At 43.3% G+C, this 18,686-nt stretch overlaps 1 long non-coding RNA gene across 1 annotated transcript in view; it reads right to left on the bottom strand.

Moving 5' to 3' along the window:
• The window catches only part of LOC144753022 (uncharacterized), a 53,407-nt gene extending 52,594 nt beyond the window's left edge, over positions 1-813 (bottom strand). The window contains exon 1 of the long non-coding RNA XR_013594173.1: positions 670-813. This is a non-coding gene — a long non-coding RNA (uncharacterized LOC144753022). The remainder of the gene's footprint in view (positions 1-669) is intronic.
• Between the last annotated feature and the right edge of the window lie 17,873 nt (positions 814-18,686).

Raw genomic sequence — 18,686 nt, 5'->3', positions numbered from 1 at the left:
GAGGCAATCTGTTTTACAATTTTATTCATGCACTAATCTGGAAACATCAGTTTTGGAGAGATAAAGGCCTATCTTTTCAACCCAGTTTGACCTGTTGTATTTCCACATAATAGAGCTTTAAAATATTCTCGCTTATTGTATTAGGGCTAATATTTGTATTTGTAGCCATTTCAGTAATATTCACATTAGAGAAGTAGCTTCTTGCAAAGCTACTTCAACAGTGCCAGAAAATGAATGGTTAGTTGACACTTCCTATGACGTCACTTCCTGTGACATTACATCTTATACAAATTAGAGGGGCATCGTATGTTCTTATCCTGCCCGGGGCCACACAAATCCTAGGACTGGTCCTGCCCTGTGGGCCACACTTTCAGACTCACTAAGGTAGCTCATTGGGGCAGAGCACCTGCCGTGGCAACCAGGAACTGTGCCTTGAATTTATTTTTATTTGTTCAAATCTGCGTCATCATTTGACGCTTTTGAAGGTTACAAACAGTGCTGCGGGGTCCGGGCACTTGCTCCGACTGTCCTCTTTTAAAAACAATGCAAATTAAAAGTCTGTCTGTTTAGTGGCTGCACCCACTCCCCTCTAGCTATTTTTTAGACGGCACACTCGCAGGGCGAAGGTCTCGCGCCACCCCGTGGCAGGTGGGGTCTGTGAGTACTCACCCTCCAGGAGCACAGCGCCCAGCACCAGCAGCAGCAGCATAAGGCGCCTCATCCTCTTTCCGCACTTCTTGGTGGCCCGAGTCAGGCTGATTCCCGTAGCAGGTCCTGCCGCCCTCTTTGTGTCTTGTCTTACTCACCCCCACTTATGTATATATACATGCAAACCCCTGTACCTGCCCCACCCACTTCCCAGTAACCATGATATTGCGGCATTTCCTGGTATGGAACTCATGGGGTCAGTCTGTCCTGTGTTTGCTGGTTGCGTAATATCGCTTCCCTTTGCGCAGGGGGCCTCGGTGGGGGCTGGACCCTGTGGAGTACACAAAGACAGGCACGGAGCTTTTTCTTCTGGAGCAGGGGAGTCAGGGGTTACTGGGCCCCAGGGTAACAACAACTGACCACTGGCTCTTAGGGGGCACATTTACGTTGCGCTTCACATACCATCTCGCCAGAGAATGGGACCATGCAGTCCAGGGCTAGGCATGGTCGAACGTGAGGCCAGGCCCTCAAAAAATCGTTTTGACTGCCTACCAGTGAATCCAGACAATTCCTTATTATAAACGGGAGAGAGCTTTGGCGTTTTAAAAAAATATATATTTTAGGTATTTCTAGAGATTGACATTCATAATAGCTTTGTATTTATTACTTACAACAGCTATGCCACAGGTGTTTGGAACTCACGTGGGTGGGAGGGGGCTTATGAGCCACATGTATCGAATTTGGAAATTGCAGTTACCCAATTGCGATTTTCTCAGAATTGCAAGTACGTAATCGCTATTTCCAAGTTATGAAACTCCATGAGTTTCATAAACCGATTCCTAGTTGGTCGGTAATCGACCTTCATTATTTTTAACGAGGTTGATCGCAATTTTTGGCCCTCTAGGAATCTAAAATTATGGGGATGGTGCCCTGCCGGGGTCAGCAGACCACCATGTCCGTGATTGCTTTTAAATAAAGCAATCTTTTTTTTTTTAATGCAGCTTGTTTTCCTTAAAGGAAAACGAGTTGCGTTTAAAAAAAAAGAATTGAAAGGTTTTCTTTTCATTTTTTAAGGCTGGTGGTAGTCCATGGGACCACTGCCTGCTCTTAAAAAACTTTTCTTCAACCATTCCCAAAGGAGAAAGGTTCCCTTAGGGACCCCTTTTCATTTGCGAATGGGTAACAACTTGGCTTTCCTGTTTTCAGTTTCTATTTTGGTAAATTCTGGTGGGGTTTATTCAGTTTTTTAAAATACCTTAAAAACCAGTGGTTATCTGTGGTTACACATTTTCACGCCATTACAAACTACAGAAACAGTGTTTTCCGTTTTTGATAAAATGTTAATTTAATTTTAATTTTTATTGCTTGCTTTCTGCACTGATAGTGCATGTGTTTAGATAGCGTCTGTATAGGGTATATGAGGTCCAAATAATTTTTTACAAAACAAACTTATTGTAGAAGACCATACCTTACTTCTTTAGTGAGTCTTTGATCATGCGCGCTTGCTCTTTCCTTCCTATGAAATGAAATGAAAGGAGTCTTATAAACGCGCGACTTAGCCAGATGGCATCAAGGCGCCTAACAAAAAAAAATCAAAAAGCAATAGAACAGTGACTACAAATACGCCTTTTTTAAAGCTTTACGGAACCGCGGGACAGAAGGCTGGGCTTTAATTTCACATGGAAGAGTGTTCCACAGCCTAGGGGCGATTGAGGAAAAGGCCCTACCGCCCCATCTGCTCTTACAAAAACGCGGTACCACCAGCAGATTTTTTGAGGAGGAACGTAAGGGTCTGCCAGAAACATAGGGGGCAAGCAATTTCTTGACCCCACCTGCACCATTGCCAGAAAGTGCACTATGAGTCAGGCAGAGCACCTTAAAGGTGATCCTCGCTTCAATAGGAAGCCAATGTAAGGCCTTCCTAGCTGCTGTCGAAGATGCCAATCTGGGAACGTCAAGAACGAATTTGGCGGCCGCATTTTGTGCGGTCGGAAGACGCTGTGTTAGGCTCTTATTCATGCCGATGTATAGGGCGTTACAATAATCAAGTCGCGAAGCGACAAGTGCTACCACCACTTGCTTACGCGCCTGGGGGGACAGGTAGTGTTTTATTTTCCTGAGTATTTTGATAATCCCCCAACAGGTAGCAACAGTTCTGTTGACCTGCAGAATCATAGAGAGGGCAGGTTCAATCAGAACTCCCAAATTCCGCGCTGACTCCGTGGGGGTAGGACAGGCCCCCAGCGAGGGCGGCCACCATTCAGGTGACCAGATGTTATTATTAGGACCAAACACCAGAATCTCAGTTTTATCCCCGTTCAACTTTAATGAATTGTAAATCATCCATTGTGACACTGCTTCCAAGCAGTTCCTAAAGTTGAGCGGGGACGAGCCATCGGGGTGAGAAAGGGACACCAGAATCTGTGTGTCATCTGCATAGGAGACTACCTCCATCCCAAAAGATCTAACCAGCTTGGCAAGTGGGGTCACATAGATGTTAAACAGGGTCGGACTTAATGCCGACCCCTGAGGGACCCCACATTGCACCGGTAGGGATGGAGATAAAAAGTCTCCCAGCTTAACCCTCTGAAACCTCTGGTCGAGGAAGGAGGCCAACAGACTCAAGGCCGCCCCTTCTACCCCTATCTCCCTCAGGCGAGATGTTAGCGCCGGGGGAGACAGGGTATCGAAGGCGGCCGTGAGATCTAGAAGGACCAGGATGGTGGAATGACCCCGGTCTACCTCCAAACGGATGTTATTCAGTACGACCAAGAGGGCTGACTCGGTACTATGGTGTTTCCTGAAGCCGTGCTGGGATTGGTCCAGAAGATCTGAGGAGTCGAGAAAAGCCGCCAGATGTTGGTTAAGATACGTCTCCAGCATCTTTGCAGGTGCTGGGAGCAGAGAAATGGGGCGGTAATTCTTGAGCACCCCAGGGTCAAGTGTGGACTTTTTTAAAAGGGGCTTGACCACTGCGTTCTTCCATTCGGATGGAAAAATGCCCTCTCTCATAGCCCTATTCATAATGTCAAGAAGAGAGGGGAGCAAGGAGTCTCTGGAATCCTTCAGGACCTTAAGAGGACATGGTTCCAAAGGGGATCCTGACCTTGTCTTGCTTAGAAGCATATCAAGCTCCTGATAGGATAGAGGTGGAAACTCAACCAAGCTCTTTGGGGCAGTTAGAGGGATCTCCTTTGAAAGCGGAGAGAGGGGAACAGGCGGAGGAGGTGTAACAGATCTTTGTACTTCAAGATTAAGGTATATATCCGCAATCTTCGAGTGGAAGAATCCTGCGATTTTATCACAGAACTCTTGGGTGCCTGCAACAGGGTTTGGTATCTGTAGCGCACAAAGCGAATCCACTATTTGTCTGTGAAAAGCCCCTCTTAACATTGGCACTTGAGATGGGCAAGGTCAAAACAGCCAGTACACAATTTGCTATTTCTGGCCAATGACATAGCTTTCCATGCCAATACTGGTGCACCTGAACATTGTGATTCTCTAGGACATGTTCTGCAACATATGCATTGAATTGGGCACATATGCCCTCAGTTATTGAAGCGGTCAAAAAAGAATCAGTACTTCTCAAAGTCTGAAGGGATCTTGAACTTGTGCAGAGTACCCTAGTGAGGCTTCCTTAACTTCAAATGCCATGGTTGGTGAAGGGCCCTTTCTAAGCATCATTACATGCCATTTCCCAAGTGGAGAAGTGTGGCTCAATAGTTAGAGCGGCAGACCCTGATGCAGAGGTCTAGCCCGGGACCAGGTTCAATTCCCCGCCTCGGCGGGTCTTGGGCTAAAAAATTCCACTGACCTGTTAATTCTCGCCTCGGTACCTATTCCAATCATGGAGTCCCACTCTGCAACTCTGGGCAATAGCTTGCTTAATCTCCACAACGGCACCCACAACGCTAAGGATGCCTGGCCTCCACTTTGAGGGTGCCAAGGAGTGGACACCTCACAGGGAAAGCCAGGATGGGTTCCACAGCGGTATCTGTACAAGCACCTATAGACCCTTGCGGGTGAGTAGTGCGCTATACAAGTATCAATTTACATTTACTTTAAAATGAAATTTCCTGCATTGCTCCTCAACATTTCTTTGCTTACCAAGTGGCAAGTACCCTAACATGGATCATGCCTAAGTCACTAAAAGTGTCACCCAGTCTACTCTCAAGGAGATGTTTCATATCTACACCAATTACGCTCAACACTTGGTAGACAAGGGTGTTTTCAGACTCTAGTATTTTGATTATGTCCACTACAGCAGTCACGTTTTCCTGTAAAAACCTAAGCATGCAGCAGACTGTACTTTTTTCACATCACTATCAATATGTTTACCAATGATCATCACATTTCTTGCCTTTGGCATCATCACTAAGCAAAAATTCTGTAAACGGTCGCTACATGGATAATATAGCATTCACGCCCTCTAGGATTAAGAACCACCGGCTAAATGACACAGTTAGTATGACTCTGTCTTTGATTCCACACAATGCACAAAAGGAGAAATATTCGCATTTTAGTTCCCGGGCATAACGAAACAGTGCACTAGAATGGACTACAAAGTCAATAGCATTCTTCCTTAACTCTGAAGATTGTAATGATGCTTTCAGCATACCATCTAGCAAGTGACCAGGATCTCTTATAGGGAAGCACTTCAGCTCAGGTATCGATTTTGACAGGCCATCAAACAACTTTTTCATATACGTACCTGGATTACTGCAAATACAAACAATATTACACCAATCTTTATTGAACTTGGTAGGAACTTTTTTTAGAGGCATTCCAAGGGACTCTGCGGTCTATGTTTACCGAATGTCTGGTGTTATGTTTTCACCACTATCTCAGATGCTTGGTGACAGCATTTTTTTAACATGTACCTGTCACTACACCTTACATTGGATGTTTAAAGCCTGGGGTGTTTGGCAAATCACCTACAATCAATACTGACTTGTTAGAAAACAGGGCTGATGTATCAAAGGATTTTACCCATTCTCGGTCTGTGGGTAAACGTGATGGTACATTTTGGGAAAGATTCTTATGAAACTAGCCATTTTACCTATCAGTGAAATCAAATGTAGCCAAAATATCAAATATGATTTTGATATTTCCCGATTCTCTACAGTTTATAAAATAACGGAATAAGACCTAAAACATGCTTCTAAACACAGCATCTTTAGACCAAAGACCACAAAACTGAAAAAAGCATAAGGAAAAAGAGACAATGATTTAGTGACATCCAAAAACAACAAAACTAAAGCAGAATAATGTTAGCCCAGTCTTTCTTGCTGCTGCCTTGTATAACAAAGTGACATTGTATTGGCCCCTTGAGGAAGAAATCCAAATGACTCTTTCACTCATCTTTTCCTTTCTTTGAATGGCACTTAGCTTGTGGTTGCGAAGGCTTTTTTTCAGTGTTTATATGTTTACACCGGTGATGGCTATTTTCCTTTAGGTGGGGTTTTATCAGTTATTATAGGTTTAAACCCAAAACCAGATAGCCTAGTTACAATCTGCTTGAAGTAGGTGGTAAAATGCAAATATTTTGCAACAGCATTCCCGGTCACAAAACATTCGCACATACCATTAGGATTTGCTATTTGTAAGGGACGCCCTAGACACGCCCCTTCCAAATACCGAATTGCAAACCCATTTTGCGATTTGGTAACAGGTTACGGAATCGCAAAAAGGGTTTTGATACATGTAAAAAGCCTTTTCTGCATACGCAAATGGGCCGAACGCAAAATTGGTTGATACATGTGGCCCATAGTTAGTTTGCTAAATATACCTAGAACTGGTAAGTCTTTTATGAAGGATAGAAGCTTTGGCTTACGTCTAATTTCTGGAGGGTATAACTCCACCGCATGTGGAAGAGAAAAGAAAAGAAATGCTTGTTTTAATGTCATGTTTTGTAGTGTTTGGTATTTCTAGTAGAAGATGGGATGAAGTGAAGAGCCTTGTGATTTATGAATGTACTTTATAGTAAATTCTTAACCCAGGCTAGGTCTTTCATGAGAGGGGACGTGCTATGACGTCACAGTCTTAGCATTGGAGACCAGATCCGTTGCATGTCACTTGGCCTTGAGCTGCCTGGTTGTGGGTTTGTGAATGCCAGCCTTCAGAGTAATTTATAGTCAATTCTTACCCCCAGAGTAGGTATTTTTGGAGAGGGAGCGTGCTGTGACGTAACGGTCTCAGCGTTGGAGACCAGACCCGCTGCTGCTGCAAGTCACTTGGCCTTGAGCTGCCTGGTTGTGGGTTTGTGAAAGCCAGCTTTCAGAGTACTTTATAGTTAATTCTTTTCCCCAGTGTAGGTCTTTTAGGAGTGGAGGCGTGCTGTGATGTCACAATCTTAGCATTATAGGCCAGACCCTCTACACGTCACTTGGCCTTGAACTGCCTGGTTGTGGGTTTGTGAATGCCAGCTTTCGGAGCGTTGTCTTCATGGAGATGTGTAATATTGAGGCTTGGAGTGCATCGTACAGTGACAACACACACTGCTCAACTTTACCATTACAAAACACCACTTTATTGAGACAGGTTTGTAGAATCACGTCATAACATTACAGAATGCAGTATAGAAATCGAACCTTGATAGCACAATATATTTCTGTTATTACCCTTGCCCTTAAACTCCCAAGTTGTGAACATTGCACTACCAAAATCCCAATACACCTCCACCTCTTTCCTTTCTTCTTTGATTCACAACCCTTTCCTTGTATTCAATGATCTCTTTCTCTCATGCCCAGTGGGCATGCCCAAGTGAACTCCCCTAGGTTCGTTCCAAAGCCAGAAACGTACTCTGCCTCTCCCTCTCCCCTCAGCCCCCCGGAGAATGTCCACCCCCGAAGTTGCTGCCACTTTAATGCTACAACCTGTCTTAATGTGTGGCAAAACCATCTCCATATCTCCCAAATTTCACTGCCACCACACAATATCTTGCAGTAAATATGAAAAGAAAGGGCGGGCTTTAACCTACCCTGCCTGTTCACATGGTAAATGGAGCCCACAAGAGATTGTCCTTTGACCTTTTTCCCTTGTATGCCCTTCCCTTACAGCCCCACCCCTTCCTGCATGCAGTCTGCCCCACTCCCTGTCTTGTGGCCTGTGCCACTTGTCCAAAATCACCCATGTGAGGCAGGCTGTTGTCTCACTTCCCTGGATCCCTACATTGTGTAATAACAACAAATACGACTCACCTTTATTAGCAGAAAATAGCAATCTATTAAAGCAGGTTTGCAGAATCACTTCACAACATTACAGAATAAACTATAAAAAAACAAGCCTCAATAGTACATTGAATTCTTTTCAATCCGTCCTCCCTCAAATTCCCAACTTCTGCACATTGGAACAATGAAATACCCATACGCTTCCACCTCTTTCCTTTCTTCTTCCATTCACAGTCTTTTGCTTGTGCTGCACCAGCTCTTTCTATGTCACACCCAAGCAAGCATCCCCAAGCAAACTCCCCTGGTGTTGTTTCAAAGTCCCAAACTTACTCTCCCCCTCCCTTGTGTTCCACACTCCTTCCCCCCGGGAGATGGATATGCCCTCAACTGACTCTCCATCCCCACAAGCTACTGCCATCCAGGAAACACCTATATGGTGTTTTCCTACCCAACATACATCCCAACATCTTTTGTCACCTTACTCATAATTCCCTTTACAACACAATGTCTCATTCCAGATGTCTCTTGCCTCAACTATAGCATGTAGTAAGCCTGACCAAATTTAGACAGATGGTCCGCATCTGCATGAAAAATATATCCGTCCTCCCTTTTATGTGCTTATGTGACAGACTTCAATTCCCATGGACATACAAAAAAACCCCATTGCTCTATTCAACTTTTTTCTCACTTTATCCATGGCCATATGTTTGAGCATCCCTCTTTAATGACTTCTGGACACGAACATCGTCCACACAATTCAAGTACCAGCCCGTTGACTTTTGATCACGCTTAGATCAAGGTTAATCCTGACAGCTGCACCAAATCGGTTTCGCCTAAATGAATGACTAACATGTTCAGGTTCCCTCTGCTGGAAAAGGATTCTGCTAGTACAGGCAGCAAACTGCCCCAATGAATGCCACTTTTTCCCCACATACCAACTAATGCCTACTGCTGGGGAGTACAAGATAGAGGACATACATTTGTTAGTCCACCTATTTTGTTGCTCATCTAATAAAGGAATGTGCCGTAATCTGCGTAATCATCTTGTTATGAAACCCGTTGTACCCCGATCTAGGCCTAGTAGTTGCACAACCTTTTACCTACATTTGTCCTAACATTGTTATACATAATGGTTCTGGCACTGATCTTTTACCTAGTTAGGTGCCACATAAATGTTGTGTGGTTTTCTCCAAAAACTAGCCTAATTTATTATGCATGAGGATTTTCAGTATCACAGCAGGATTACCATCTTCCTCATAATAACTCTGTATAAGGGTCACCACTATCGTCATGCTGGCCGACATGCCCACAGTACCATAACACATCTAGGTAGAACCCCTGAGGGTACCTTTCAGGTATTTAAGTACCACATATTTTCTGGGTAAACGAGAGGAGAAGAAAATTCCATGCTGACACGAGCCACTGAAGTCCCTGCACTTAGACACTCTAGCAGTGGTCTGACATCCCTCGCGGGGTGTCCAACTCAAGATCAAGACAGTCTCTCACATCAGGTAACGGGGTTGCTCTTTCCTAGGGGGATTCTTGGCTATACATTTAGATACATGCTAGGTACACTTAGGTATATCTTGTTAGGGTTAGCATCGTAGGAGGATCCATATTACGGTCTTGTATTTATATGCCTGCATATATTCACTGTTTTAGCACTATGGTAGAATTCTACCTTTTATTTACTCAACTGGTGCTGGTAGACGTCTATATCTGTTCCACCACGTGTACTTTATACTAGAATGATGATGGTTCAATAAATATTTATTGAAAATGTCCCCACTGTTTAATCTGTATATCTCTCAGAGACAAAGTGAGCACAAGTGACTGAGCAAATAATACTGTACTGTTTCCACAATCTCTGAGGGGTCAGGGTTGCCGTGTTCTATAGTTGCCAGAAACTATTCGCTCCTTGGTAAGGTTGTGGCCCCAATAGTGGCACTGTGAGCTAGCTGGTCTAGCAGACTAACATATAATTTGGGGGTGCCTGGAATCAGTCTAGACACCAGTCCCGTAGTTTATGTTGTCTAAACATGCAGATCCTATATAGACGACAATCGCAAACAAGTTTGGTCCATGAAAACAGCTTGCAGTGAAGAAAAGAAACACACCAGAGAAAACACTACCAACCGCCTTTATAAAAAAAATTCATTTCTGGACATATTTCCCACAACATTTGGGCTTTCAACTCCCTATCCTTTTAATCTCTAACCATGAGCACCCCAATCTCGCAGCTTCAGTCGCTGCCCCAATTCTGAAGGAGTGGGTTCCATATTTCGTATATGGCAACCTGAAGTAATTCAAAGCCATGCTCAACACTGCTAACATGTTCGACACTGTTATTCTACTTTCACAGTAGAATATTTCTTCTCCTCTCAAACCTGCCCATTTCTTAAAGAACACCCGTTCATCAACTTGACATATAGTAACCTTGCCACTCTTATTCAGCTAAACCCAGTCCCATCTACTCAATTGATCTCTCTTTAATGTTCTTAACCAAATTCGTAATCTATGTCCTTCTAAGTAAACTTTATTGCTCCTTACACCTTGTAAACCCAATAACACCTACGCCCTAAATGCTCCATAAAATATCCATAAAATTCAAAACCTGAAAATCTGAAATTTAAAATCATCATACCAACAAACTTCTAATATCAATAACAACTTCCCAGTAAATCAACTGTGGCTGGCTCTTTCAAAGATGCTAGTCTACCATGTTCTCTGCCCTAACTGTTCAAAACTCTGTTCACTAACTCTCCTTCAGCTGGGTCATAACCCCATCATAATATACCATCAAAAATATTCCAGCCAGTTGCTCTGCTATATTCGTGGGTGACAAACGCTTTTCCATAAAAATCATTACAAAGTACACCTTACTCTCCCTGTTTTTTTAACGTTTCCTTAAATCCTGGTATTACCATGAGCTGAAATTCTTGCCAGGCTTGCAGATAACCTCATGTCATACATCATAGTGATTTCTCTATTAACTCCACTACTCTCATTCCTCCCATGCCCAATGTTCTGCAACAGCCCTCTCTTCTCATCATCTGCTCCGCAGCCAACCTGTGAAACCTGTGCCCCTACAAACTAGATAAAGTATCTTTTACATTATTGTTCTCGTTAGGCACGTCTTCCTTTGAAGGCAATATCCAACTGTAAGTAAGTCAGCCTAAATATGCACAACAAACTCAAAACATTGATGTCCCTGGCCTTCTATTTGTTCACTAGCTTCTCAACCGTCATGCTACCCACGTTGAACATAATTGTTCTGTCCTAAAGTTTAGCCCCCCAAATCATCAAAACCACCACCAGAGGGTAGAGTTCTAGAGACTCTAGAGAGGATATGCTACGCCCTTGTTGCAACATATGTTTAGGCTATCTTTCCGCACACCATTGACCTTCCTAAAAAATGCAGAATCCACATGCACCTGCTACATCAGAAAAGATCTGTCTTGCCAAATAGTGTATTCTTCCAAGACATACAGAGAAATTCCATTGAACATCTCCAAACAACTCATCCAGATGCATAAATCGGCTTACACCGCTGTAGTAATCCAAATTCTGTGGTGAGATACGGTTGCTCCAGACATTGAAAAATCACTCCTTCTACTGAATGTTCTGCCTGCTCTAACAACTGTACATGCAAAGTTTAAGTGACCAATAGTTTCTGCACCTTCTTCAACTCCAGTCTTTTGTTTCCTATGACCATCTCCAGGAAAACCTGTATTTCTTGTTCTTTTCTTTTGGGGAATCGTGCCACCATATTGTTGGCATCCAAGTCAATGCCTAAAAATGGGGTCATAGCGCTCTGGGCTTCCATTTTGTTCCAGGGCCAGTGGAACCCCTAACTCCAAAGCTATTTTCTGAAAACATTACAATGCCAGTTAACACTTTCCTGTGCTTTTTTGTCCTGCAAGTAGAAAATCATATATATAGTGACATACAATGTGTGTCCACTCTGCTTTGTAAATACCCACTGTAAAAAAGTACTAAATGTTTTAAATAAGGCAGAAGATGTTTCGCAACCCATTAGCAGAACTTTATTAACAGAAATGTATCCACCAAATTGTATACCCAATAAAGTGTAGTCAGCAAGATGTACTGGTAGCAGCCTGAAAGCAGACTGTATGTCACGTTTTTTTAGCTCTGTCACTATACTGCCACTCCTGACCAATTCAATGGTGTCATCAACAGATACATACGATCCAATTGCATGTTCTGGTTCAATATTGTTATTAACTGGTTGTCCTTTCAGCCATGAGAAATTATGTATGAGCCGATATTCATCAGCTACTTTCTTAGGAATGACACCTGAGGGCAAAACCATTACATGTTCCAGTGGCCAGTTAATAAGTGGTCCCATAATCCTGTCTGCTTTTAATTCCATTTCCAAATCTGTTTTACACTATATTCTAAAGTTAATTTGTAGACTTTAAATTATCTGCCAGTCTTTGCACTCAATGACCTTGATAACCTAATTAAAAAACCTTCCTTGAACCCCAAAAATAACTCAGTGCAGGATCTCTGTCTGGCTAATAAAAAATCACTCTCCCAACACCTCAACATGAACTGGAGTATGTGCCCTTTGGAATAGGCTGTAATAACTGTCCTCTCTCATTCTCTGGTCTCTCTTGTTACCCATATTTACGTGTTGTAGTAAGTAAGTAAGTAAGAAAGTAAGTATGCTTTTATTAGGACCACAATCGAGGGATACTGAGCTGGAGGAACAACTTACAGCAGGGAAGATCCCCTCCCAGATACAGGGCAAAAAGAAAAAGCTGACCGCCCAGTCTAGGAACTTTATACAGGACATGGAGCACTTAAGCCTTGTGGTACTAAATGGTCGCTTTCTGGGAGACCAAAGCCCGCGGCAACTTATCACAAAGCCATGGCAACCTCTACAATAGATTACACGCTGGTTACTCTACATTTCTTTAGGAGGATTTCTAGTTTCAGGATCGGAACAAAGGAGCATAGCGACCATCAGCCCCAGTAAATTTCGCTGTGTATAAAGGAGAGGCCCTTGACCTTCCCAGTGGAGGATACTGCAACTATTTATACCGGGAATCTCAGAAGGCTCATCTGCAAAACTAGTCAACCTGACAAACTGCAAACCATAGCCAAGTCAATCTGCGAAAATCAAGCAGAGGCACATAGTAACGCGAAAGCCCACTGGGAAACAGTGACAAAACAACTAGGGAAACAATTTGCCAAAACATCAGAGTGCCATGTGCTAGACAGACGATCGCCCAATACACAGATTGTAAGATCTCAATCTGGAAACCAACTCACCCACTTACCAATCTCGAGTATACCAAATCTGAGGGCACTTAATAAAGATATAAATGAAACTTTACGAAAGCTAAGACAAAGGGGAAACAAAACTACCCTACAAAAAACCCTTACGCAATTAAAAGCAACAAAGAAGAAAATTATCTGGCAAGCAAAAAGGGAAGCAGAAGATACTTTGTGGGCTAAGCTCCTGTTTGACGCAAAGACAAATCAAAGTGCAAAATTCTGGCGAACAATAAATAACTTAGTAATACCATTGTGCAGGGTATCAATTACCACCTAACAGAGGAAATTTGAGCAGGCCACCTCCACCAAAACTTTAACCCAAGAGGGAAAAGCTCAGTTACAGTACAACCTGGGTCAGGATAGCCTGACAAGCTGAGCACCCATGGAAACATCAGCAGGAGGTCAACAAGAGAACTGCACTTCACAATTTTGCAGATTAAAAACCGAGTAGCCAAAGGTAGGCCAGAGGGGGCACCTGGCCCCAATGGTATCCCCTAATATTGTTTAAAATTGATCCGAACTACTGGGAAGATGCATTATTACCCATGTTCAATTCCATAGAAGAAGGGGCTGTTATCCCAGACTCCTGGAAAGGCTCCATAATATCTCCAATCTACAAGAAGGGAGATAAGAATAAACCTAATACCTACAGACTTGTAGCTCTAATTGATGTTGAGGCGAAATATAATGCCGGTCTCTTATTGGACGAATTAACAGCATGGGCAAATGAAAAATCCCTCATCCCCATCAATGGCTTTTCCAAAGGCACAGGTTCCATCGCAAATCTACTTGCCCTGACGCTACTGATGGACGGCACCAAAGCAGCAAATCTCCCCCTATTTTTCTGCTTCATCGATTATTCGGCTGCTTTCGACAGTATAAACAGGCACAAACTGTGGGCTAAGCTAGCAAAGATTGTAATCGCAGCAGTGCTATTAAAACAGATAATCCACCTACACCCTAACACTTGGGTTCAAGTAAAACTAGGACCCAGTGAATATCTGTCAAGGAGAATACCAACAGCAAGTGGATTGAAGCAGGGGTGCATGCCAGCCCCTAACTTTTCAACTTGTTTATGGCAGACCTTCCTACAGAATTAAACAAAAGCACCTCTCATGCACCGAGGTTAGGGGGGCTGTCACTCTCTAACTTACTGTATGCTGATGACGTCATCCTAATAAGCTGAACTGCAAATGGGCTTCAGCACTTGCTAAATACAACTGCCAATCATGCTTCATCTAGTGGTTTAACCATCAACCTAGATAAGTCAAAGATCATGGGGTTTAACCGGAAAAAGAACACAACCGGGTTTCACTGGAACCTGGCAGGTGCACCCATAGAAGTCGTGTCAGAATATAAGTACCTATGGGTGATACTTGATGAAAAAAGTACTTTTAATCTACAAAAAGAAGCCATAAACGGAGAGGAATCTCCATAGCAGTAGCTCTAAAATCTCTGAAACTTAAAACTGCAGAGCCAAGCTTTTACCCCTTACTACAAGTTCTACAAGTAAAGTTAATTCCAGCTATTACATACGGAAGCGAATGCTTCAGGGGAAAAGATGTGAATGCTGGTTTAGGATCAGTGCCGCCTCTGCGGGGAAGCAGAAAAGATCTTCATGTATCTACTATGCATTTGCCACGGTCTGGACATAGAACAACGCTTGTGTCTGACATCTATCTTTAACACCAAGAGGATAAGAACCTGCAGGCATGCAGTGAAGGCTTGCTTTGGTGGAGGAGACATACAGCTGGCATGCCGGTTTGTACGATTAGTGGTGGCGGCAGAGGCGAAAAAGAAGAGATCTGGCGCACCATAAAACAGCTCTAAATCAAGGGCTTACCATCCCTGGTCCCGAGATTGGCCTTTTTTTTTACACCGGGAAAACGCCTGACTCAAAAAAGCTTTCCTTCATTGCCTGGAAAACTATTGGGCTTTGGAAAGGCCAAGGACCAGAAGGACCAGTGGTATCTTTATCATGAACATTAAAACAATCCTGATAAATGCAACTATTAATTCTGTGACATTTAAATATAAATGCAATTCTTAAGCTCTTTTAATCTATGTTTTTATATCACAACCTTCGGACTAAGGATTGACCAAAGCTCACCTGTTGAAATAGACATTCAGTCGGAGGAAGGCTCAACCAATCTGAAAAGGAAATACTGTGCCAGGCCAAATCCTCCCTTAGCTCTTTCCTTTTTTAATGTTTGCATAAATGATGAAATTGTAGTGCATTTTCTTTATGAATTTTTGACTTGAGCAATCTCCTTTTTGTAAAGGTTTTTATTAACTTGTACAATAAATATTTACTGTCTATTTACGTGGCGTAGAGCAATGGGTAAGCAGATGCCTTCCTCTGCATTTGAAACAGTCTTGCTTATAGCAGCAGAATTGTCATGGGCAAAATCCTTTATTATACACCCAGCAGGTTGCTGTTGAAATGGCTTGCCCCCTGCTATATGACTCAATCCCCTGCTGGATGCAATAATACCAAAAGGGATGGTAAACACTTGCCCCATGTGTCATCACCTGAGTATGTGTAGAAGGACATACATTGTAACAACAGTTCTGAGTCTACATCACCACAAGATTTGTTTGTGTTTACACTAAACCTGTCCCTGATTTCTTAGTTGTATTCTAGCAAGACATATCCCCCGAAATAAATGCATTTGCGCTTTTATGATAATGTCCATACATTTAAAAATTACTACCAGTATGTCAGAATACTTCTCGCAATACATGCAAATGTAAATAAAAAATGCAGCTATCCAGTTTTGTCTGGTTATAGGTACCCTCAGCCTTCTAGCCAGTTACCATTCCTCTTCCATAGACGCTTCTTTTGCCTGAATGACTCTATGCAGAAATGTAAACACATCCACAAATTCATGCTGCCATATCTTGTTCTTAGTTTTCCATGACAATTGTGACCCTAATGTGGCTATTTCCATGTCAGGGAGCCTATCTTGTATTGTGTGTCCTCCTTATCTTTGCCGTCAGATTTACTGCCCCCCTTTTCTTTTTCTTTAACCTCATCACTTTGCATTTCTTTATCACACATTAACATTTTACTTCCTTTATTAGCTGTATGTTTGGGCTGTCCTTTTTTCATCTCTTCTTTGCATGGTGGCCCACTTTGTGCTCCTTATCTAGCACCTCATATCCTACCCTAATAGATATTTTCTAACCTTTTCCTTTGCTCTCCAGTCAGTGCTTAATTTGTAAAAAAAGAAGTGCAGGTGCTGAAAATGTTGCCAAGGAGGCCACAGCTCACTTCGTCCTCTGATGACCCCCACTTTCAACACTCTCACTGACTCAGTCTCTATCTTCTAACTGTGATCTGTTGTCTGTCCCCTACGTCTTTGCTCTAAGTGTCTATCTTCTAACCTCTCTAATTGTTTTCTATCATCTTTGTCACACCTGGTGTGTTGCCTTATTCCCTGTATTTCTGATTTTCCCTCTATTCATTCTACCCCTGCCCTTTTTTCTCTACACTTTTATCCATGCTCTGCTCTCTCTCCCCTCAAACTAGGCTCTTTACCATCACTCTTCTAGCAGTGATTAGCTGTGTCTCCGTTTTATCATTCGTCTGCACTTTTTTCCTCTGTCCTGTCCTCTACATCCTTTTATTCTATCTACTCTCTTCTTAATGCTCTCTTCTTCACATCATGGCTGCTTTCTCTTTGTATCGGATTTGCTCTCCTTTTCTTCTACTTAGCTCCATCTTATCTCTCTACTCTCCTGTTGTTTCTTTCTCCCTTTTACTCCAGCTCTCTCTCTCTCTCATCTATAACACTGCTGCTGCCTGTGACCCCTGTTATTTGCCTGTACATGTCCCTGCTATTTTGAACTCTGTGTTTCCTGTTGTCTTTCTTAAAGAACAGGAAGATGACATGTGTTTTACTTTACCTACACCCAGTGCAAAAACAAAATGTACACCAAATTAAAATTCTTTTTTTGCATATATTAATCAGTGCAGAATAACTGGATTATTTGCAGAACAGGTAGCTGCTCGAGCACAGCAGGTGATGTCACTACTACTGCTGCCTGTAATTAGTAGGTCCAGGGAAGGCGACGGCATTGGCATCCACTGATCAGCTTGTTGTGACCCTGCCTGCTACAGCACAGGCATTGTCCCCAGCCGTAATGCTGCCAATGCCGGTTAGTATGGCTGTGGCGCCTACTGGACTCACGCACGCTCAGCTATTACCATGCTGGGGTGCAGCGCACACATTCTACAGGTGACGCCATGGTGCACAAAAGTTGTTTTGGGCCACAGCTGCAACGAGCACATTGAGGATAGCAGCAATGCAGGGCTGCAGGATATGCTACCCTGGCTACACAGCAAGTGGAAAGTCCACACTTACTTTTGTTTATTCGTCCTCAAGAGCCCTCACTCCCAAGTTCCAAATTCCCTCTCACAGCTTCCTTGCCTCAACTCCGTCTTGAGCCAGCCCTCAGCTACAATTATCCAATGGGAGGCTTAGGCTCAGGCAGTGGTATGGTGCATCAGACTCTGGGAATAGAATGCAAGACATAGTTTGTCAATGACTTCTTTGATATGTGATAGGTGAGATGACATCATCACTAACTTGGTGAGAAGTGTGGCTCACTGGTTAGAGGAGGCAGACCCTGAAGCAGAGGTCAGACCTGGGACCAGGGTTCAATTCCCGACGCGGCAGGGTCTTGAGCCCAAATATCCATGGACTCGATAATTCTCGTTTCGGTGCCTACTTGAATCACGGGTTCACACTCTGCAGCTCTGGGCATCAGCTTGCTTAATCTCCACTATGGCCCCCCTGCGGCGGGATGCCTGGCTTTCACCTTGGGGATGCCCAGTACGGGTATCTCACAGGGAAAAAGCCAGGAAGGGTTCCCAAGGCAAGCGCCGAGATGCCTACGGGTAATCGAGCGCTATATAAGAACGCATAATAATAATACACAATCATGCCTGCCTGGACAGGCGTATGCTGACCTGTCTATGAACATTTACCAGCCAGAAACCATGCAATGTATGTTATTCTTTTTATTTTGAATTTGAACAATTAATATTGAGACCACCACCAGCAGGGTCAGAAATTGCAGCCCTGTGAAAGAAGTGCAGGTGCTGAGCACCTGAAAGCTCCTGCTCAAATTAAGCACTGTCTCCAGTACTCCCACACTGAGCACCAATTATCCCTACATTTTTGTAGTTTCTTCATCTTTTTTAGCTCTTGGTCTACAGGGTCCAACGTGTTTTGTTTTACCTTGTGCTCTGTTGTTTGTGTTGTGTGCTTTGTCCGCCCCAGACATCTGCAGTACATCAAATGTCCTTCTCTTTTCCATTAGCTCTGAGCTCTTCTCAGACTGCAATGCTTCAGGGCGTTTTTGCGTTTTTGTGTTTGGATATCGATGCACGGCTGCCCGGCAGTGGGAGGAGGCAACATCGTCAGCTGGGGAGGAATGAAGATTCCCAGTTGATTGAGGCCGAATTTCTGAACTTTTCAGGATGATGAACGGCAGGATGTTCAATATGCTAATTAATCAGGCTTTATATTGCGTGACTCGACTCACTTAGAGAAATAA

The sequence above is a fragment of the Lissotriton helveticus genome, chromosome 1_1 (genome assembly GCF_964261635.1).
Source record: "Lissotriton helveticus chromosome 1_1, aLisHel1.1, whole genome shotgun sequence".
In the NCBI taxonomy this organism is placed as follows: Eukaryota; Metazoa; Chordata; class Amphibia; order Caudata; family Salamandridae; genus Lissotriton; species Lissotriton helveticus.
Note: the sequence above shows the minus strand (reverse complement) of the source record. Positions and strands in the feature narration are given on the sequence as shown.